The sequence below is a fragment of the Mobula birostris genome, chromosome 5 (assembly GCF_030028105.1).
Source record: "Mobula birostris isolate sMobBir1 chromosome 5, sMobBir1.hap1, whole genome shotgun sequence".
Classification (NCBI taxonomy): domain Eukaryota; kingdom Metazoa; phylum Chordata; class Chondrichthyes; order Myliobatiformes; family Myliobatidae; genus Mobula; species Mobula birostris.
Window position 1 is genome coordinate 24,490,662 of NC_092374.1, and position 24,232 is coordinate 24,514,893.

A 24,232-nucleotide genomic window follows, 5' to 3' on the forward strand; every position below is an offset into this window, starting at 1 on the left:
TCAGCATGCACTTTTGGTTTTCCTAAGTGGATGAAAATTCCGCATGCCTTCTGTAGTAAATATGAACATGGGATATGGAGATCTTAGAAGTTGTGGGCAAATTGCCATCCAAAAGGCTTCATCAGAAATGCCTGTAAGAGGCATCGAAGGTCATTTAATAATTTAATGCAGAACAAGTAATGAAGAATGGGTTCGGATGTTTGACATTTAATTGAATACCTCATGGAATCAGCATATAAGGAAACACACCAAATGTTATTCAAAAGTAATTACAAGGCAGTAATTTAATTCAAGAGTTCAGACAACACTGTGAGCTATGAGAATGAAGCACAAGTAGCTAATATCTTGAAATATTTTGTAATCATAGCAATTTAATTTCAAATTAGTGGAAACTTTGTGCTGGCTTTGTAGGAGGATAAGCCAGTTAACTCTTTATTGTACAGCCGCAGTAGCAATTGGTCCTAAGGTTTGAAAGTCAGTCACGATGATGGACACTGGAGGCGGGGAGAAAAAAGGAGTAAATTTTCTCTTGAAGCTTGCTCCACTCTTTAAGTTCGACTGTCCTTTACTCGCACTTGCGATGTAGATGTCACTGGAATGACCTAAGTATCTAGCATTACCCTTGAATGAGGACATAGATAGCTTGCTGGTCTGGAGTCACACGTTTGTGAGACCAAGTAAGGATAGCAGATTTCTTGTCCTTTGTTCAAAGAGATGTTTTGTTTACCACAGTCAAATACAATTGTCCCTCAGTAATGCCCATGTACACTCTGGGATGCGTGACCTTGAAATACAAATCTATTTTTTGTTGTGATAAATAGCAGTCCACTCTCCATTCGTAGGAGTACCTGAACCGAAGTATCCATTCTGCATTTTTTTTCATAGAACATCGAACTGTGCTATATGAAAAAATATTTTTTTCATATAGCACAGGAACAGGCCACTTGGCTCACAATGTCATGCTGAGCTAATTAAGTTAGTAGTTAAATGCCCATCTAAACTAATCCCATCCACCTAAACAACGTCCATATCCCTCCATTTCTTGCACTTGCGGCCATCCAAGAGCCTCTTGAATGCCTCTATTATATTTGCCTCTTCTAGCACCCCAGTAGCACATTTCAGTGACTCACCACTCCCTGTGCAAAAAAAAAAATTTGCCTCCACATATTCCTATTGCTTTTACCCCCTTTCATCTTAAATGAATGCCCTCTGGCATTAGACATCCTAACTCTAGGAAAAAGGAAATGGCTATCTACTCTATCTCATGTCTTTATAAACCTCTATCAGGTCTCTTCTCAGCCCCTGCCATTCCAGAGACAACGTAAGTTTGTCAAATCACGCCTTATAGTGTAGGCAGCTTCCTGATAAACCAGTGACATGCTGAGCTGCGTCTACATCCCTCTGCAGTTCCTTGCAGTCACCGGCAGAGTAGTTGACATACTTTGCTGTGATGCAACCAAATGGGATGTTTTATATGGTGCATTGATGGAAATTGTTGAAGTTCCAAGCGGATAGCCATATTTCTTTACCCTCATGAGGAAGCTGACCAAGGGGTCCAAATGGCTGACCAGGACTGGTCATTTGTGAGATCCTAATGATGCCAAGGCCAAGGCAATTATGTTTTCACTCCAAATCCCAACCAAGAGTAGATTGATAGAGCATGGAAACGGGTCCAAAAGGTCATTCAGCCCAATTGCTACATGCTGAGCATTTAATCTAGTCCCACTGACTGATATTTGATCCCTAATCCTCTAAAATGTGTTTTTATGTGTTATTATTATGCTTGCAATACCTGCAAAGATAATACAAAATGAAAATAAATTTTGGATGCATCATTTAGCTTTATGTAAAATAAAACTGTATAATTTAGATCTTCAAAATCTAGACCTAAAGGTAGGATAAAATGCATGATTAATACAAACTCCCAGCTGTAAGTAGCTCACTCTGAGTATGTTCTTTTTTTATACTAGATCAGTTCCCCGAGGATATGTTAAATCTGAATAAAACAGTTGCAAACACTCTGGGTGCTTCAAATGCAAACTTTCCCACAGAGACACTTTCCAGAATGTGATTTTAATATTCAAAAATTTCATCCCTCTTCAGCCACTCCCATACTTGCAGCATCTTTTAGCTAGCATATTTTGTGAGTGATAGTTCTGGAAGCTCTTCCAACTTTCAAAGGTGACCTTATATTTTCTGAACCTTCATCTCTCACAAATGGCTCCCTAAGACTTTCATCAATTCTATCATTTTTTGCCTGCTCTGAGAAGTTTTCACTGCTTGAATCTTAAATCACTTCCTCTGTGATTTGCTTTCTTCTTCCTTAATATCAAACGTTTCCAGTTTGTTACACCATTATTATGTTGAGGGCAGGTGATTATTATTTTTTCAAGCAAATTTTACCCATCAAATAGGAATGTACAGTTTATTTTTAATTTCCTACACGTTGCAGTTGCACTCAAAAGTCTACAAATGAATTCCAAGCTTATACCGAGTGGCCAATTTATTTGGTACCTCCTGTATGCTCATATTGTTGTGCTGCTGCAAGGTTCTACACATTGTGTATTCAGAGATGCTCTTCTATAGACCATTGTTGTAACGCATGATTATCTGAGGTACTGTCACCTACCTGTAAACTTGACCCACTTTGGCCATTCTCCTCTGACCTGTCCCATTAACAAGGCATTTTTGCCCACAGAACTGCTGCTCACTGGATTTTTTATTATGTTGTCATACTATTCTCTGTAAACTCTAGAGACTGTTGTACGTGAAATCCAGGAAGATGAGCAGTTTCTGAGATACTCAACCACACCGTTTGGCACCAACAATCATTCCATGGTCAAAGTCACTTAGATCGCATTTCTACTCCTTTCTGATTTTTGATTTGAGCAACAACTGAACGTCTTGGCCATGTCTGCATTTTTTTATTCATTGAGTTGCTGCCACATAATTGGCTGATTAGATATTTGCTTTAACAAGCATGTGTACATAAAGTGGCCACTGGGTGTATATTTACACTTGAACTGAATCAATACCAATTTTTACGTTCAGTTTTTAGACTTAGAGATTCCAAAATAGAACTTCCATGTTGTATTGAAAAACTGAACCGAGAATCCAAATGTTTTGAATTTTACAGTACCTCAAAATCCAGCCAAGTGCAACATTTGTGCATGACACATTTCTCATTTAAAACATTGTAGTTTAGACTCTCATTATATCAGATGTGCGTAATTAATCATTTTGGTGAGCACAGATTGCTTTCTGCCTCTTGACAACTCAAAAGATCGCACAAACTGTGTTCTAAAACAGTTTGATGTCAATCTTGTGGAGCACAGGTCTGATGCCACCAGGCTGACACATTTTGTAGTTAATTAGGACTCGGAGCTCACAAAAGTAATCTTTGAGCATCTTTCACTGTAAGCAGTTGACATACCATCTGAAAAGTAAGCATGACTGAAGGCTGTAAATGAAGTGGAATAAATAAACTTCAACTTTTCCATCTTGCCTTTCTGGAGAGGCAAGTCTTCTAATGGACCCAATCTACTTATAAATTGGCCACAAAAATTAAACAAATTGCTTGTTGCTGGCCAGCTGCCATGAAAACAGAACCTACAGGATGAAGTCTTCTTGAAAGCCTATTTAAAGTTTGTGTTAGAAAAGTCACCATAATGTTAACTAAGCCATCTTAGTGCTTTAAAGTACCTAACCCATGATTAATGGCTCTTATTTTTGGTTCAGCAATACTTTTGTTCAGTGATTGCAAATGGTTTTATAGTTCTTGAATATTCACTATATTTATAGATTCATAGAGTTGCTCAACATGGAAACCAAGCCATGTGACCCAACTCACCCATTCCAAACTAAGTGCCTCCCCAATGCTTCTCCCATTTGCCCACATTAGGCCTGTATCTCCTAAATATTTCCCGTCTGTATACTTCTCCAAATATCTCTTAACTATTGCAACTGTACCTTCCTTTAGTCTCCTCTGGCAGTTCTTTCCATGTACACATTGCCCTCTGTGTGTAAAACCAACCCCGTTAATCCCCTTTTCGTCTTTCCCCTCTCACCTGAATACTATACCCTCTCATATTAGACACCCTTGCCCTAGGAAAAAGACTGTGACACTATGCCATTCATAATTTTATAAACACCCTTAAGGTCACCTTTCAGGCTCCTTCACTCCAGGACCTATCTGAACCTATCTGGTGTCTCCTTACAGTATATCTCAAGTTCTCCAGTCAAGCAATATTTGAAAAGTTATATTAGTAAATTGGTTTAGTATTGATACCTGTACTGAGGTACAGTGAAAAATGCCATCTATGGAGATTATTCCATCACATTAGTGCATTGAGGTAGCACAAGGCAAAACAATAATAGAATGCAAAACAGTTTAAGAGAAAGTGCGGTGCATGCAGATGTGGAAAAAAGAATGAGTTCAGAGTATATAATTTGCAACATGAATTCTCCAACATCGTTTTCCACTACCCCACTCCATGCCTCTTGCGTATCCTCATCTTCAGTAGTCTACCTCAATTGCTGTATTGTAACTTCCCCATCTCATGCTCTCTTTCCCTTTCCCCTTCCCCATCCTCTCTCCCTCTTTCCCATCTTTCCCATCTCTTCATTCTCTTTCCTTCTCTAACCCTTTCCCATTCTTATATACAATGAGAAAATCTGCAGAAGTTGGAAATCCAAACAACGCACACAAAATGCTGGAGGAATTCAGCAGGTCAGGCAGCAGCTATGGAAAGGAGTAAACAGTCCTATCTATGGAAAAGAGAATACAGCCACATCTGTTGAAAAGAGTAAACAGACTCAAATGTTTACTTCCCTCTCTTTTATTCCTTTTCATCCATACTTTGCTATCTCTCCAAGTTTTTTGCCACTTCTTTCCCACCTTCCATCAATTTGAATTGGGTAGCATGTGCCATTAACAACCCTAAACATCCATCTGCCTGGATGATATGATCCACTTTGGAATGTCATGAAATATGTATGAACTTCTGTGGCTGATCTCCTTGAATGTTTCTCTTAGGTTCCTAAGCATATGGAAATTTCCAGTTGCTGAATGGTAAAACACTGCAGGGAAGATTACTCAAAATGTTATTACCATTGCTCCCTGAACGTAATAATAAATGCATTACCAAAAGTTTGATTTTCTTGAAGAGGCATGCTTTTTCATACCCATCAAAAATCTGCACAGTACAGCAACTTAGCTGCTTTGTTATTTTGAAGTGCTTTATTGAGTCAATGAAGAAACAAAATGACAAAGGTCAGGGAATTTACAGATAGCATAGACTGCACTTGCAATTTTGATACTGGGCTAGATTTTCTTGTCAGGGTCAAACCAAGAGTGCTCTTCAATAACATTGAAGAAACCTCCTCACCATTGTTAAACATATTTAGTACATGTAGAGATATTTCTTTCTAAGTGCTACCAGACAGATCCTGAAAAGCCAAGCCCTTAAGCTATGGAGAGAGAGTGCCTTCAAAAGCTTTTGCCAAGAACTAGTGCGGGAAGTGTTTCAAGGACTTTATACACTTGGCAGGAGTGACTAATACTCTTCTCTTTTACAGTTTTATCATCAATATGATAAATGTCATTTCCACACCACATGCAACACTATTAGCCAACTGACTTGGCTAGCTCAAGACTATTCCAAATGGCGAAACTTTTGTCCAACAGTGTTGAATATGTTTAATCTTTAGGAAGTGGAGAGCATGTGTAGGAGTTAATTTTTTTTTATTTATGTTCTCTGCCTCATGAAGTACTCGGCTTTTCCTCCTAGAAAAGAGATGAGTGGATATTTTAAGGGAAAATAAGATTAATATTTGAAGATGAGTAAGATGAGAGGGCTTCATGAAAAGGACAGGGTGTAGTCGAATTATTTGAAGACAGCTCCAGCCAAAACCTAGCTCAGAGACAAAAGGCCCACAGACAACCTGTTGTGTTTTGAATGTGTTGAAGTTCTTTGTTCCTTTCAGTGTTTTTTTAATTGAAATAGGAGTACCTTCAATGAGGAACTCAGTAACTATGCAGATATACGGTAATTGCAGATAATTGGTACAGGAATTGCAAGGCCATTCAGCCCATCAAGCCTGCTCTGCCATTCTATTATGGCAGATCCCAGATCCCACTCAAGCTCATACACCTGCCTTTTCCCTATATCTTTTAATGTCCTGACCAATCAGGAAAAAATCAACTTCTGCCTTAAATATTTGCACGGACTTGGCCTCCACCACAGTCTGTGGCAGAGCATTCCACAGATTTACTCCCCTCTGGCTAAAGAAATTCCTCATAACCTCTGTTCTAAAGGGTCTCCCCTTGATTTTAAGACTGTGCCCTCTAGTTCTGGATACCCCAACCATAGGAAACGTCCTTTTCACATCCACCCCATCCACTTCTTTGAATATTCGGTAGGTTTCAATGAGATTCCTTCTAAATTCTTCTAAATTCCAGTGAGTACAGGCCCAAAGCTTCCAAATGCTCCTCATATGTTAACTCCTTCATTCCCAGAATCATCCTTATGACCCACCTCTGGACTCTCTCCAATGACAACACATACTTTCTGAGATATAGGACCCAAAACTGTTGATAATAATCCAAGTGCAACCTGACTAGTGTCTTATAAAGCCTCAGCATTATATCATTGCTTTTATATTCTATTCCCCTTGAAATAATTGCCTTCTTTACCACAGACTCAGCCTGTAAATTAACATTCTGGGAGTCTTGCACGTGGATTCCAAATTCCCTCTGCACTTTTGATGCTTGAACCGTCTCCCCATTTAGATAATAGTCCCCACTATTGTTCCTTTTACCATACATTTGCCATACATTCTCATACATTTCTCAGCACTGTATTCCAACTGCCACTTTTTGCCCTTATTTCCCTTTTCTACTAAGTCCTTTGCAATCGCATTGCTTCGTCAGCACTACCTACCCCTTTGCCACAAAGCCATCAATTCCATTATTTAAATAATTGATAAACAGTGTGAAAAGTAGCGGTCCCAATACTGATCCCTGAGGAACACCACTAGACACTGGCAGCCAAACAGAAAAGGCCCCTTTTATTCCCACTTGCTGCCTCCTGCCTGTCAGCCATTCTGCTATCCATGCCAGTATCCTTCCTGTGATGACAAAGGATTGTATCTTGTTAAGCAACCTCATGTGCGGTACTCCATGAAATGCCTTCTGAAAATCCAAGTAAGTGACATCCAGTGCCTCTCCTTTGCCCACTCCGCTTGCTACTTCCTCAAAGAACTCTATCAAATTTGTCAGACAAGACTTCCCTTCACAGAAACAATGCTGACTTTGACTTATTTTATCATTAATCTGCAAGTACCTCAAAACATCATCCTTGATGATAGACTCTAACTAAGGTTACTGAGGTTAGGCTAACTGGCCTATAATTTCCTTTCTTTTGCCTTCCTTCCTTCTTAAAGAGTGGAGCGACATTTGCAATCTTCCAGTCCTCTGAGACCATGCCAGAATCAAGTGATTCTTGAAAGATCATGACCGATGCATCCGTTATCTCTTCAGCAACCTCTCTCAAGTCTCTGGGATATTGTCTATCTGGCCCAGTTGACTTATCCACCTTAAGACCTTTGAGCTTACCTAGCACTTTTTGCTTTGTATTAGCAATGGCTCCCTGACACTTAACGGATGTGGGGCACACAGCTAGTGTCTTGGATGCAAAGTACTCATTAAGTTCGTCTGCTATTCTCCAGAGCAATGTTCCCTCTAATTTCTAATGACCAGTGTGTTCAAAAATCTTCTGCTGTGCAATTTTTTGCTCAGTGACAACAACATGTGTGCGCTGAATTTTTAAGTTAAGTAAACTTGAAGTTATTCTAAGAATAATAAGCCATTCTGCTTTAAATAAACTAGCAGTTGTTTTGCACTTCACATCTTTTGCTCCTTTGGAATTTGGCAAAGTGAATCAATAATTTCTTCAATAAAATTGTATAAATAAGCCAGTTCTAAAATCTGCTGACCCATCATTGCAAACTCCACATCGTCAACACCACCCGTCTCAGAACCGGAAAAGGAAATGTGAGTGTGTACAATTGTGAAATATAGTTAACATGCCAACGAGGTAGAGGGTGACAACCTTTTGTGCGCAGCTTAAATTCCTTTCTGCAATAGTGGCAAAAGATGTGTGCATGCACACCTGCGCACACCTTAGGGGGAAACTGAAGTCCAGAGTAAAGTTGTTTCATTTGACAGTATACATGTGTGCGGTTGAATAACAATAATTGAACCTGAAGTTGATTATCGTGTTATCCAATCATGTGATCTTCTTGTTCCAAGAAATAGAGCTGAAATATACATATTCCAATTATTTGTAAAGAATGACATTTTATTAACAAAATTAAAAGATACTGAATTCATTTTACCTAATGTGTGTTTGACCAAATTTTATGACCTACTTGACATACATGCTTTCTGCCTGTATCTCTTGTCTCCCAGCTGAGTGTTTGGTTTGACATTGGCACAAAATGTTCCTCCTTAAACAGTGCTAAAGCTATCGAGTGATATTCTGTGTTATTTGTGTACACTTTATTCCATGGTGATAGAAGGTGAAGATAAATAGTTTTTTTTAGTAGTGCCAAGCATGCCTGCAATTTGTACAGAATAGATCTTGATAGTAGAGAGTGTGACATTTCCTAATGCAGTCCTGGAGTGTGATGTTTTAGTAATGGAGTTCTTCAGACTGACATGGGATCTCTTGTGCTCTGCTTGAATGTGAGAAGCTTAAGCAGGGATGGGTAAATGGCATAAAATGTACACTCTGAACTTGCTGTTGGAATATTTTGTTTCTACGTCCTTGAGAACAGTTCTTGCTGATATGTCATATGACATGGTTTGGCAGATGTCCCCTCTGCTCCGTCTTTGCTATGTATGTGTGGATCCCATTGTTTGATTACATTCTAGTTTTGACTGCTCGGCAGGGATGTTTCAAATGAGGAAAAAGGAAAATGAATTTGCCTTGGCCACATCAAGCAAAGTGTTAAGAAAATGACTTCTAGATTAGAGCTTTCTTGCATCAAAAATGTGTTGTCTGTTGCCATCTGTTATTACCTACACTCATATAGTGGAATGCCTTGCTTATCTTGATCACACGGAACTTTAACGTCAAGATCTGAATCACGACAGTGTCTCTAGAAATGTACAAAAAGGGGCTTTACTCTTAATATACCTGGGAACTTTGACAGCTTTGCCATCAGTTAATGGTGTAATTTGACTTTGAGTATCTTTAACATTTGGAGACACTTGAAAATTATTAAAAATGTAATAACATTTTTAAAAAGCTAATAAAATGTTAGTGTTATTAGAAATATGTAATCTTATTAAAATATTATTTTATTGAACACAAAATAAAAATAGCATTAAAATAATATAAAATGTATGTAATAATATAAAATACATAATTCAGTAATAAAAATTAAAATCTAATAAAATAAAAATACTAATAAAAGCATCTGAAAATAAATAATTAACACAGTCAAGGAATTAAAAGCAAACATAACCAACTTAATTAATGTTTACCAGTCCTCTGGCCTTGTGCCCTTTTCTGCTGAAGTATTAGATAGTTCCAATTAATATTGTAATTGATGACAATGATTTATCTTGTACGACTTTAACTGATGTTCCAAAAGTCTGCACACTTCCTCCTCCATTTCTGTTCAACTATCAAGTGGTCTGTAGTCTATTTCTGTAACTGTGGTAAGTCTTTTTATTTTCTTTTATCATGATACACTTATTGCTTTTTATGTTGTCACTATTGTTCGTCCACCTCTTCTTTCCAGCCCGTCTCTTATAAATGTATTATACAATGAAATGTTTAACGACAGTCCTGAGTTTTTTGCAGCCATCCAAAAGTAAAATACAGCAGATGCTGAAAATCTGAAATACTCACCATTTTGTGTAGCTTCTGTGAAATGAGTAACTGAGTTAGTTTTATCCTTCATCTCTTTTCTTCACAGATGATGACTCAGTTGACCCATTTTTTAAAATTTCTGATATTTATTCATAAGCATGTTTGCCTATTGCTTCTCTTTTATACTATGGGGACTGTATTCACTGCTCAATACACTCAATTTTAACCTAATTTCTTTCTCCTCTTTAAGATTAACCATTTCATTAGATTCCAAATTCATTATTCAAATTGATCACTTGCTGTCAATATGCTCCCTGTCTTTCTGTGCTCGTTCTCTCTGTTCAATCTATATTTAGGCTGCTTATGTTTCCTGTCAACTCCACACAGAGACAGCGACACAAAGACTGAGACGCACGTGCACACACACACAAATCCCCCTATTTACACACATACACAAACCACACACACACACACACACACACACACACACACACACACACACACACACACACACACACACACACACACACACACACACACTCGCTCCCGACCCAACCATGATCTACACCATGGTTCTCTGTCTAGTCCTCACAGTTTGTGTAAATGGTAACTGTTATGCCTCTTAGACCAACCAGTGCCAGCAGAACAATTAGTTTTGTTGTTTCTTTTATAATCTGTTGATTAATTCTCTCAAGCCTGACCAAAAGCTTTCCTCAGGTGTGACTATATGCTCGACTGCACATAATGTTTTCCTCCACCGTACACTCAGGGACTCTGGACGGAGAGACTAAAGATGGATACATATCCTGCAGACTCCCTCTTTACTGACCCATACTACCAACACTCATGGAGTCCAGGAGAAAGCAGTGCCCATCCCAACAGTCTAATTCTCCCTCTTTGCTTGCACCCTGTGCTCTTGCAACGTACGCTGTTTCACATCACTATTAAGCAATAGTAAGTGGAAATTTATAGTAGTACATTGACCACCCTGCACAAACATATACTGCACCCGTGGTTCAGAATGAATCCAGATCCTGGAATCTGCAAACTGTTGCGTTACTGCCATTCTGTGTAAACAGCAGTCTAAACACATATGTGCTGCCCTGATATATTTTATACTAGTCCTATTTATACAATCAAAATGTTTTTCAACTATTATTTATAGTTATATTTATGTAGCCTAATTAGTTAAGCAATAATCTTACCACATTTTTGCCTTAGTCCTACTTTAAACCACTGTGTTAATTGGAAGAAAGAAATTTTTAAACAGTCACCAACCTACTATTCTGTGAGGCTATACCTCTTTTCTGTGTTGTTTAAAAAAAAGAGAATCTTCCTCTGTCACTGTTTTCATAAGCGAAGCCTCTCTTTTTCACACATTGTTTCCAAATGTGATGTTTTAAATACTCATTACACTTGGGGTTTTGATCTGTGAAACTGTAAATAAAGCCCATGGTGGCACTTACTTCAACTTACACTTAAGAAGTCCTGTGGAAAGCTATGTAGGGAAGCAATTTCACTGGAAAATCATTATAAATCACACATACAGAGATGCAATTTGTCTCACTTGTGTGTCAGGTCTTCCACGTATATAATTTATATATAGTGTTATTGTCAATTTTTTATGTGCTAACAAGTGTAGGTGAACTAATGGTCATCAATTTAACCTATTTATTTGCACTCTTTGCAGTACAAGACACAGATTATTCTGAAGCAACAGCAAAGACAGCAATACAGATTTCTTGATTTCATTTAATTGTATCATCTTTTTACATCACATCTTCCAATAAGTTATGATAGCCTTTTTACAACAGTGACACTCTGCTGGTCTGTGGGGGACTATGCTACCAAAATATATACTACTAAACCTTAGTTTTCATGGTAAGTAGTGAAATGCTGTTTTCTCTAGTCAGAAGATTTATAACTAGGGCAGATTGCCTTAGAATAAATTGTGAACCATTTAGAACTGAAATGAGAAGACAATTCCTTAATTAGTGGTTTTGAATCCCCAGTACTTCATTCCCCAAAGGACTGGACATGTTCATTTGTTGAATATGTTCGAGCCTGAGATGATTATATTTTTGGAAATTAAGAAGATCGAGGGGTATGGAAAGCTCAGAGTAGTAAATGTGCAAATAAAACCATGAACTTATTAAGTAGCAGAGCAGGCTTAAGAGACAATTTATGACATAAAATCAAACAGAAATCTATTGAATTGTACTTGTGTGAGGCCATTATAATAGTGTTGAAAGGAAAGGTGACCCAAAAAGGACAGTTAATTAATGAGTTTGAAGAACCATTATCTATACAGGTTTCCCCCGCCATCCAAAGATATAGCATTCCTATGAAACAGTTCGTAAGCCGAAATGTTGTAAAGCAAAGAAGCAATTACCATTTATTTATATGGGAAAATTTTGTGAGTGTTCGCAGACCCAAAGATAGCCTACCAAATCATGCCAAATAACACAGAAAACCCAAAATAACAGTAACATATAGTAAAAGCAGGAATGATATGATAAATACACAGCCTATATAAAGTAGAAATACTTTTCCACAATCATTGCTGAACTGTTCTCCGTAGCGAAAATCTCGTGCAAGTGCCGTCGGCAGAAAATCTCATGCAAGTGCTGTTGGCAAAAGCACGGCACAAGCGCTCTCCAGTAACCTTTAAGCTATGAAGCTGCCAAATCATATCAAATAACAGGTAAAAATACACAGCCGATATAAAGTAGAAATAATGTTATGTACAGTGTAGTGTGACTTACCAGAATCGGGACAGCACTGAGCACACTGATGATGGTATGTTAGGCTGAGTCAGAGTTTGGGTGGTGCAGTGGCCCCCACCCTCCAGGCTGCCGAGCGATACATTGCTGCGAAGCATTCAGGAATGCAGCGGTAGCCGGGAGGCACACAGCACATCTTTGAGAAAAAAGCCGAAATAAACATGCTAATTAATTAGGTGCTGCCTGTAATTGTCGGCCCAGATCAGTGCCGATTTCCGATTGCGTCGTCTCTGATTTGGGCCGACAGTTACTTGCCGGTGGCACCAAATTAATTAGCATGTTTATTTCGGTTTTTTTCTTAAAGATGTGCTGTGTGCCTCCCAGCTACTGTTGCATTCTCCACGAATCGGTATCTGTCTGTGGTCTGGGGGCTGGGGTGGTAGGACACTGGGGTGTCATCTCGTCATCGTCTGTTTCCATTAGAGCAGGCAGCTCATCTTCTTCTATTTCTGCCTGCCTCGATGTCGAAGGTCGAGGTTCGTCGTCTGCTGTGGCTGATGTGGAAGGCCTGCTTGACTGCTGAGCCTCGCGCATTTTTCTATCACACAGTTCTTTAATAAGGACTCAAACCATCCTGCAAATATCCCCTAAACCAACGTACCCTTTCAAAATTAATGTTGTACTTTATCATTGCTCATTCAGTTTTGATTGTTATCCTTTTTTCTTCCAATTGCATCAGCTCTTCATCTGTCAGATCTTGGTGATGGGATGCCAAAACCTCTTCAACATCATGTCCGTCAGCTTCCACAAGCCAAACTCACGTTGTCCTTACTTCGTCCACCACGATCAAAACACTTAATTATGTCTAGTTTTACGCTAAGTGTAACACCCTTATGAGCACTTTTAGGCTTTTCCGATACCTTAGAACTCATCTTGCAAACGGCTGCTCACAGGCACGTGTTTAAGCAATGCCGGCGAGAATCTGGGGGAGAGCAGCTGCTCGGGGAGCGCTGCCTTTTATCGCGCGCTGATTTTTTACCGCGTGCTGCTTTTTTTTTTGGAACAGTGAAAACACCTTCTGAAAGCGAAAACAAGGTACTAATGTAGGTCTTTCATAACAGTGAGGTTTCGTAAAGCGAACATTCGAAAAGTGGGGGACACCTGTAATACGATTAGAATTACAATGATAATATTAAAGATAGCCAATACCTTGCATCACTCATCAAAAGAAAGGAGGTAATATAATGGATGTTTTGGCAGTGGTAAACAGGTTTTCAAAATAATATTGACCTTAACTTGCAAAACCTTGGTACGTGCCAACAGAGATCCTTGCAATAACATTAAGAGAATGGCCTCAGCTGAACAGGTCCAACAGTGGCTTATATTGGTGTCAAATATGTGTTAGAATTTGACTCTGCAATTGTGTAAATCAGACGATAGTAGTTGTGGTGTTTATTCTTCATCTCTTCTGATTTACTTTTGCTCGTTTCTAAGATCAACCCTATTCATGATTAAAGGTGAAATGTACTGCATTTTGAACACTTTCTGAAAATTGTTCTATGTCTCTAGAGCAACTGTTAGATTACGCAATTAAGGGCCGGCTGGTGGTGCAATGACATCGGCGCTGGACCCGGGAGCGGAGGTTCCCGAGTTCGAAACCAGTCAGGTCCGCTCCCGAGTACACTTTCCATCCGTGCCGGGTTGAGTGTCAAGATCGCAACTCGACCTCATAAAATAAAGAGAAGAATACTGCAAATATGTCTGTGTGAGGGGTGGCGCGCTACACAGTCTCTTTCTCGCTCTGCGCCTTGTAAAAGCCATGAAAAAGACATCATCAGGGACGCATGCACGCACCCAGGGATGCACACGCACAGACGCGCACGTGCACGCAGACACACGCCAAAAAAAAAATTACACAGTTAACAGATTCCATAACCTTGAATGTGATATTTCTGGTGTCCTCGGGTTCATCCATTTCATTCTTACTTTCGGAGTTGTAATATTCAGATTCAGGTTCCAAAGCAAAACATGAACATGTCAACGAACTTTGGTGCATTGTTATTTAATTGCCAGCGATGCAGTTTTGTGGATGTCAGTGGCATAATTTTTCCACTATAACCTTTTGTTTAGTTTCCCACTCCCTAACTGCTCCCATTGTATCACTGACCAGATAACTGATTTACAACTTCTCCCTATGGTCAGCCTAGTTTCATCCCATCAAAAACCGCTCCATCCCTCACCCTTCCTGCAGCTTTACAAGCTTCTTTTGCCTCCTATTTGGCTCTGCCCAAGGGTTTTCAATCCAGAGCATTAATTCTCTTCCCCTTCCTACAGATTGGACCAGACCTGCTGAGTATTTGGAGGGCTTTCTTTTTTCTCCTTTGTATTTCCAACATCAGTAATTTTTGTTTTGATTTTCAAAAAAAATGTTTAACAGAATTAAAGTTTAAGGACTAGAAATGTCAGCATCAATCTGGTTAAAAAAGGCTGAAGAATAAAACAAGTTGAGGCGAATAACTATTTATCTAGATGGGAGATGGTAAACTTGTGAATTGCAAGAATCAGTGCTTGGATCACTTCTTTTTGATGTACACAAATGCCTTTGATAGTGAAATACAGAGTGGAAAAAGTGCTGATGGTAGAAAACAGTGTGGTAAACTGTGAAAAATGATATCGAATAACTGTAAAAGGATACAGATATGCTCACTGAATCAGCAGAAAAATGACAGATAGAATTTAATACAGAGCGGTGTGAAGTGATGCATTTTGGACAAACTAAAGAGAAAAGACAATACAAACAATATCATAATTCTGAAGAATGTGCAAGAAAGGAGCAACCCTTGAAAGTGGCTGGACAAGAGAGATTAGTTAACAAAGCAAATGAATTATTAGACTTTACAGAGACAGTGAGTGCAAAAAAACATGCAAGTTATGTTGAACCTTTAAAAATAATGTTTTGTTTGGCTGCAGTGATGTGAAAGTCATTGAGCTTTGAGACTTACCAGAACGCTTCAAGCTTTGAGGGATTTTAATAAGGCTGGAGAAACTTTGAATGCTCCCCTTAGAGCATAGGAGTTTCAGGGGAGATTCACTGAAGGTGTACAAGTTCAGATGAGGTAAAGAGAGAAAAGCTATTCTCATCAACTAATGACGCTAGGGCTACAGAGAACGATCCCAGATGCTGATAGTCAGATTAGCCATGACCTTGGTGAAGAACCAATCTGTCTCAATTAGCCAAGTAGTCTACTGTTCCTCCTAAGTTGCACTTTGGACAGGGATTTCAGGTTATTAGTGAAAGAGCAATACAAGCAAATGCAGGAGGAACTCAGCAGTTCAAGAGTTCAAGCAGCATCTGTGGAGAAGAGTAAACAGTCGACGTTTTGGGCTGAGCCCCTTCTTCAGGACGAGTGAAAGATATGGGGAAAGATACATGGATTGCTCTGCAAAGAACTGACATGAATCTAATGTGTTAAATGGCATGCTGCCCTTTAATGATTGTCATATGAGCTCTTTACTTGTCTGATTTGAAAGGATGAGTGAAAATTTTTTTGTGGAACTGATTGACTGGGAAATATGAATTCTGATCAACATTTCCACCCTGAGCAACAAATAAAATGCTAGTAACTAGCTATTAACCTTGTTTGTTATCTCTTGCACTTTGCTTTGTGCAAAAATGTTTATCTGCACTGGGAGTAACAACATTTGTCTCGAATTATGTAACGCATTCAGATACGGATGACTTAGGATGAGAAAGTACATTAGTTGTATCTTACAATGCTATTATTGAACCCTGTGTTTGTGTCACTGATTTCTTAAATACTCTCAGGCATGTCATCTTATATTTATTCCATGGATGCAGTGATCCAGGACACAGAGTACATTTTTCTTATTCAACTTCCTGAATTTGCATAATTTATTCTGATGCAGGGTCAGAGTTATTTTGCTCCACTCCGTCACTGGAATGAGCGCAGTCAAAGCTCTAAGCAGGATATATTTTAATAATTTGTCACAGGGCCTGTTTAAATTGCTATCTTCATCACTCATCAGCACTGTACACATTACAAGAATTTAATTATGTTTTAAAATCAGCAGGGTTAGTGAATGAGCTTTGGCTACCCCTGCGACAAGTGTTTAATTCAAAGAGTGCATGGCAATGTGTGAAAGTGTATTAATATTCCTGTGCTGTGAAAATGCGAATGAACCATGGAGCACAAGGTTTAAGCTGATGCTTGATATCAAGCTCAGCTTCCAGTAGGTGCATACCTTCCAAAGCTCCAATAAATTGATGCCAAGACTTTTATGTTGAAATGCCCCTCACCAACATTGTCTTCTTCACCCTTGCCTGAGAGTTTTCAAGTTGCATACATCAGTGATCATTGAATAATAGTAGTTGTGTCATCATTTGAATCGAGTATGATGTTCTCCTTCAGAGTTGTCTATTGGCGGGTCCTCAGGAAACTGTAGAGGCTGATCCAGGATCCACATATTTTGGTCCATTGTGCACAAGAGTACATGGTGGCCCTCGTTTGTGGTTGGGTCTTCTCGTTAGGCATTCTCTCCTTTCACAGCCGCTGCTTGTTCTCTGTGGCACAGCAGAGGTCACTCTCATGTAGCACAGTCTCCTCTTGAACAGATTTCCTCCAAGTGTATCTGTTGAGTGCAATGTCTTCCCAGTTTTTTCAGATATAATGTTGAATTTCTTCATTTTGATTTGCATGTTATCTTTGAAGCATTTCCTTTGCCCGCCAGGAACTCACTGACCTTCCTTCGACTGGGAGTAAAGGATCTCGAGGAGGAGAAGTGAGTTGGCATCTCTATGACATGACCTATCCTTTGGAGTTGGTGTTGCTTTATCATGGTGGAGATGCTGCTCACATTGGCCTCTTCCAGTACGCTTGAGTTGGTGCATTTGTTCTTCCAGCTGATCCTCAAAATCTTTCACAAGGATATTTTTAGATTATTGTCATATAGAAATGCATGGGGGCCCTGGCAGAAATATTTAAAATGTCGCTGTCTATGGGTGAAGTGCCGGAGGATTGGAGAATGGCTCATGTTGTTCCATTGTTTAAAAAAGGATCGAAAAGTAATCCGGGAAATTATAGGCCGGTGAGTTTAACGTCGGTAGTAGGTAAGTTATTGGAGGGAGTACTCAGAGACAGAACCTATAAGCATTTGGATAGACAGGGGCTTATTAGGGAGAGTCAACATGGCTTTGTGCGTGGTAGGTCATGTTTGACCAATCTGTTGGAGTTTTTCGAGGAGGTTGCCAGGAAAGTGGATGAAGGGAAGGCAGTGGATATTGTCTACATTGACTTCAGTAAGGCCTTTGACAAGGTCCCGCATGGGAGGTTAGTTAGGAAAATTCAGTCGCTAGGTATACATGGAGAGGTGGTAAATTGGATTAGACATTGGCTCGATGGAAGAAGCCAGAGAGTGGTGGTAGAGAATTGCTTCTCTCAGTGGAGGCCTGTGACTAGTGGTGTGCCACAGGGATCAGTGCTGGATCCGTTGTTATTTGTCATCTATATCAATGATCTGGATGATAATGTGGTAAATTGGATCAGCAAGTTTGCTGATGATACAAAGATTGGAGGTGTAGTAGACAGTGAGGAAGGTTTTCAGAGCCTGCAGAGGGACTTGGACCAGCTGGAAAAATGGGCTGAAAAATGGCAGATGGAGTTTAATACTGACAAGTGTGAGGTATTGCACGTTGGAAGGACAAACCAACGTAGAACATACAGGGTTAATGGTAAGGCACTGAGGAGTGCGGTGGAACAGAGGGATCTGGGAATACAGATACAAAATTCCCTAAAAGTGTCGTCACAGGTAGATAGGGTCGTAAAGAGAGCTTTTGGTACATTGGCCTTTATTAATCGAGGTATTGAGTATAGGAGCTGGAATGTTATGATGAGGTTGTATAAGGTATTGGTGAGGCCGAATCTGGAGTATTGTGTTCAGTTTTGGTCACCAAATTACAGGAAGGATATAAATAAGGCTGAAAGAGTGCAGAGAAGGTTTACAAGGATGTTGCCGGGACTTGAGAAACTCAGTTACAGAGAAAGGTTGAATAGGTTAGGACTTTATTCCCTGGAGCGTAGAAGAATGAGGGGAGATTTGATAGAGGTATATAAAATTATGATGGGTATAGATAGAGTGAACGCAAGCAGGCTTTTTCCACTGAGGCAAGGGGAGAAAAAAACCAGAGGACATGGGTTAAGGGTGAAGGGGGAAAAGTTTAAAGGGAACATTAGGGGGGGCTTCTTCACACAGAGAGTGGTGGGAGTATGGAATGAGCTGCCAGGCGAGGTGGTAAATGCGGGTTCTTTTTTAACATTTAAGAATAAATTGGACAGATACATGGGTGGGAGGTGTATGGAGGGATATGGTCCGTGTGCAGGTCAGTGGGACTAGGCAGAAAATGGTTCAGCACAGCCAAGAAGAGCCAAAGGGCCTGTTTCTGTGCTGTAGTTTCTATGGCTCTATGGTTCATGCACTGAAAAATGATACAGCATTCCTCCAGAATGATATCACAAGAAAACACAGGACAAATCAAGACTAAAACTGACAAAACCACATAATTATAACATATAGTTACAACAGTGCAAAGCAATACCACAATTTGATAAAGAGCAGACCATGAGCACGGTAGAAAAAAGTCTCAAAGTCCCGATAGACTCATCATTTGATGTAGGTGGCAGAAGGGAGGAACTCTCCCTGCCAAGAACCTCCAAGCTCCGCTAATTGCCGATGCAGCACCATAGGATGCACTCGACCGCAGCGGACTCTGAGTCCGTCCGAAAACTTCGAGCCTCTGACCAGCCCCTCTGACACAGCCTCTCCGAGCACCATCCTCTGCCGAGCACTTCGACCCCGTCCCGGCCACCGAGCAACAAGCAAAGCCAAGGACTCAGGGCCTTCTCCTGCGTAGGTTCTGGACCACACAGTAGCAGCAGCAGCGAAGCAGGCATTTCAGAGGTTTCACCAGATGTTACTCCATGCTCTGATGTCCGTCTCCATCAAATCAGGATTGTGCATGGCATCCTACTTGACAAGTAACAGACATCACCACCGGAGTGGCCGCTGTGAGCTGCGTCACGCCGTCATCTTCTCCTCCTGCTTCTTAAACAAACAATGCAATGTTATTTGGTTTTGTTCCTGGGCTTTCAGGGTCCATCTTTCAGTTCTATTGAATACACCACTGGCACACCCCTCTCCAACATCAGCAGTATCTACATGAAGCACTGCCTCAAGACAACATCCATCATCAAAGATCCTCACCACTGGGCCACACCATCTTCTCACAAATACCATCAGGCTGGAGATACAGAGGCTTGGAGTCCCATACGACCAGGTTCAAGAACAGCTCTTTCCCTTCAACCATTCACTTCTTGAACTAACCTGCATAACACTAATGACTAAATCAGTAAAGATTTCAGATTTAAGTTTACTTGCCACGTGTATATTGAAATGTACAGCGAAATATGTTGCTTGCATTAATAACCAACAATTATGGTTGTTATTGCAACACTATGGCCACTGTACATTAGAATGGACTTTTTATTTGCTTTCATAAGATATATATAAAGCTTAATTTATACTTTTCTTGTAAATATTGTATATCTGATATCTCATGCCTGTGATTCTGCAATAAGTAAGTTTTTCTTTGCTTCTGTGCATACATCTTTAATCACAAACTTGTGCGTATGACAAGTTTACTTGATCTTTACTTGAATTTTTAATCCAACCACTTTGAGCCCTTCCTCATAATACAGTTGAATGGCTAGGCTAAGCAACAGCAGGAATGATCTGTGCTTAACTACATATATTGAGGTTCAGTTGTCTGTTGATGACAATCAGGCTCATGAAAATGATTATTTTAGTTCTTTCAAGTTATACAGATTCAGAGCAAGATATTGCATTGTCTCTCTATAAATTCATTGCATACTTTCGGCAAGCTTTTGTTCGATAAGTGAGTACATTTTCCATTTCTGTACATTATGGTTCGGTGCAGCCTAGTATTGCAAACAAAACAGAGTGATGATATGGGATAGGTAGTTTGTGTGGATTCCTGTCACCCAACAAAGTCCACTTGTAGAATATGAAAGTAAATACACATGAACATAGAACATAGAACAGTACAGCACAGTCCAGACCCTTTAGTCAATGATGCTGTGTTAACTCATGTAAACCTTCTCCAAGATCAATCTTACCCGATCCCACTTAAACCTTCCATTTCTTCTTCTTTGTGCCTCTCTGAGTCTTTTAAATCCACCTATTATATCAGCCTCTACCATAGCTCTGGGCTGTGCGTTCTAGGCACCCACTACTTTGTGTAAAAGGAAAACTACCTTTGACATCTCCCCAAATCAAAGTTGCTGGAGAACGCAGCAGGCCAGGCAGCATCTGTAGGAAGAGGTACAGTCGACGTTTCAGGCCGAGACCCTTCGTCAGGACTAACTGAAGGAAGAGTGAGTAAGGGATTTGAAAGTTGGAGGGGGAGGGGGAGATCCAAAATGATAGGAGAAGACAGGAGGGGGAGGGATGGAGCTAACAGCTGGACAGGTGATTGGCAAAAGGGGATACGAGAGGATCATGGGACAGGAGGTCCGGGAAGAAAGACGGGGGGAGCGGGGGACCCAGAGGATGGGCAAGAGGTATATTCAGAAGGACAGAGGGAGAAAAAGGAGAGTGAGAGAAAGAATGTGTGCATAAAAATAAGTAACAGATGGGGTACGAGGGGGAGGTGGGGCCTTAGCGGAAGTTAGAGGAATCGATGTTCATGCCATCAGGTTGGAGGCTACCCAGACAGAATATAAGGTGTTGTTCCTCCAAAACCTGAGTGTGGCTTCATCTTTACAGTAGAGGAGGCCGTGGATAGACATGTCAGAATGGGATGTGGAATTAAAATGTGTGGCCACTGGGAGACCCTGCTTTCTCTGGCGGACAGAGCGTAGATGTTCAGCAAAGCGGTCTCCCAGTCTGCGTTGGGTCTCGCCAATATATAAAAGGCCACATCGGGAGCACTGGACGCAGTATATCACCCCAGTCGACTCACAGGTGAAGTGTTGCCTCACCTGGAAGGACTGTTTGGGGCCCTGAATGGTGGTAAGGGAGGAAGTGTAAGGGCATGTGTAGCACTTGTTCCGCTTACACGGTTAAGTGCCAGGAGGGAGATCAGTGGGGAGGGATGGGGGGGACGAATGGACAAGGGAGTTGCATAGGGAGCAATCCCTGCGGAATGCAGACAGAGGGGGGGAGGGAAAGATGTGCTTAGTGGTGGGATCCCGTTGGAGGTGGCGGAAGTTACGGAGAATAATATGTTGGACCCGGAGGCTGGTGGGGTGGTAAGGTGAGGACCAGGGGAACCCTATTCCTAGTGGGGTAGCGGGAGGATGGAGTGACAGCAGATGTACGTGAAATGGGGGAGATGTGTTTAAGAGCAGAGTTGATAGTGGAGGAAGGGAAGCCCCTTTCTTTAAAAAAGGAAGACCTCTCCCTCGTCCTAGAATGAAAAGCCTCATCCTGAGAGCAGATGCGGCGGAGATGGAGGAATTGTGAGAAGGGGATGGCGTTTTTGCAAGAGACAGGGTGAGAAGAGGAATAGTCCAGATAGCTGTGAGAGTCAGTAGGCTTATAGTAGACATCAGTGGATAAGCTGTCTCCAGAGACAGAGACAGAAAGATCTAGAAAGGGGAGGGAGGTGTCGGAAATGGACCAGGTAAACTTGAGGGCAGGGTGAAAGTTGGAGGCAAGGTTAATAAAGTCAACGAGTTCTGCATGCGTGCAGGAAGCAGCGCCAATGCAGTCGTCGATGTAGCGAAGGAAAAGTGGGGGACAGATACCAGAATAGGCACGGAACATAGATTATTCCACAAAGCCAACAAAAAGGCAGGCATAGCTATGACCCATACGGGTGCCCATAGCTACACCTTTAGTTTGGAGGAAGTGGGAGGAGCCAAAGGAGAAAGTATTAAGAGTAAGGACTAATTCCGCTAGATGGAGCAGAGTGGTGGTAGAGGGGAACTGATTAGGTCTGGAATCCAAAAAGAAGCGTAGAGCTTTGAGACCTTCCTGATGGGGGATGGAAGTATATAGGGACTGGACATCCATGGTGAAAATAAAGCGGTGAGGGCCAGGGAACTTAAAATCATCGAAAAGTTTAAGAGCATGAGAAGTGTCACGAACATAGGTCGGAAGGGGTTGAACAAGGGGTGATAAAACCATGTCGAGGTATGCAGAAATGAGTTCGGTGGGGCAGGAGCAAGCAGTTAGTCCTGACCAAATCCCTTACTCACCCTTCCTTCAGTTAGTCCTGACCAAATCCCTTACTCACTCTTCCTTCAGTTAGTCCTGACCAAATCCCTTACTCACTCTTCCTTCAGTTAGTCCTGACCAAATCCCTTACTCACTCTTCCTTCAGTTAGTTCTGACCAAATCCCTTACTCACTCTTCCTTCAGTTAGTCCTGACCACACATTCTTTCTCTCACTCTCCTTTTTCTCCCTCTGTCCCTCTGAATATACCTCTTGCCCGTCTTCTGGGTCCCACCCCCTTGTCTTTCTTCCCGGACCTCCTGTCCCATGATCCTCTCGTATCCCCTTTGCCAATCACCTGTCCAGCTCTTGGCTCCATCCCTCCCCCTCCTGTCTTCTCCTATCATTTTGGATCTCCCCCTCCCCCTCCAACTTTCAAATCCCTTACTCACTCTTCCTTCAGTTAGTCCTGACGAAGGGTCTCGGCCTGAAACGTCGAATGCACCTCTTCCTACAGATGCTGCCTGACCTGCTGCGTTCACCAGCAACTTTGATGTGTGTTGCTTGAATTTCCAGCATCTGCAGAATTCCTGTTCTTTGACATCTTCTCTCAGTTCTCTTCCATTCATCTTACCTGGTTGTCCTCTGGTATTGGTCATTGCTACCCCAGGAAAAAGGTGCTGTCTGTCCTTCGTATTTATGTCTTTCATGATCTTGTACGCCTTTGTCAAGTCTCCTGTTACCCTTTGTGCTCCAAAGAGAAAAGATGTGGATTTAAGACGCTTTTTTAAATATCTTACAGTATACTTCCTTCATTAAAATTGATGAATCTCATACAGATTGCTCAAGGCAGGATTTCATTACAAGTTACATTATTTTCATAGATCATTGAACATAGAATAGTACAGCACAGTACAGGCCCTTCGGCGCACAATATTGTGCCGACCCTCAAACCCTGTCTCCCCATACCCTCTCCCCTTAAATTCCTCCATATACCTGTCTAGTAGTCTCTTAAATTTCCCTGGTTTATCTGCCTCCACCATTGACTCAGGCAGTGCATTCCACTCACCAACTACTCTCTGAGTAAAAAACCTTCCTCTAATATCCCCCTTGAACTTCCCACCCCTTACCTTAAAGAAGTGTGCTCTTGTATTGAGCAGTGGTGCCCTGGGGAAGAGGCGCTGGCTGTCCACTCTATCTATTCCTCTTGTATACCACTATCATGTCTCCTCTCATCCTCCTTCTCGCCCCTAACTCCCTTAATCTCTGATCATAATGCATGCTCTCTAAACCAGGCAGCATCCTGGTAAATCTCCTCTGTATCCTTTCCAATGCTTCCACATCCTTCCTATAGTGAGGTGACCAGAACTGGACAC

The 24,232-nt window shown here is 41.0% G+C and overlaps 1 protein-coding gene across 4 annotated transcripts in view; it reads left to right on the top strand.

Moving 5' to 3' along the window:
- The window catches only part of LOC140197572 (teneurin-3-like), a 2,811,066-nt gene that overhangs the window by 541,744 nt on the left and 2,245,090 nt on the right, over positions 1 to 24,232 (top strand). The window contains exon 1 of one of the 4 annotated variants that reach the window (XM_072257695.1): positions 9,701 to 9,727. The exons of the other annotated variants lie outside the window; for them this stretch is intronic. The gene's annotated coding sequence lies outside the window, so the exon portion shown is untranslated. Of the gene's footprint in view, positions 1 to 9,700; positions 9,728 to 24,232 lie in introns of those variants that run through there. 4 annotated transcript variants of the gene reach the window in all.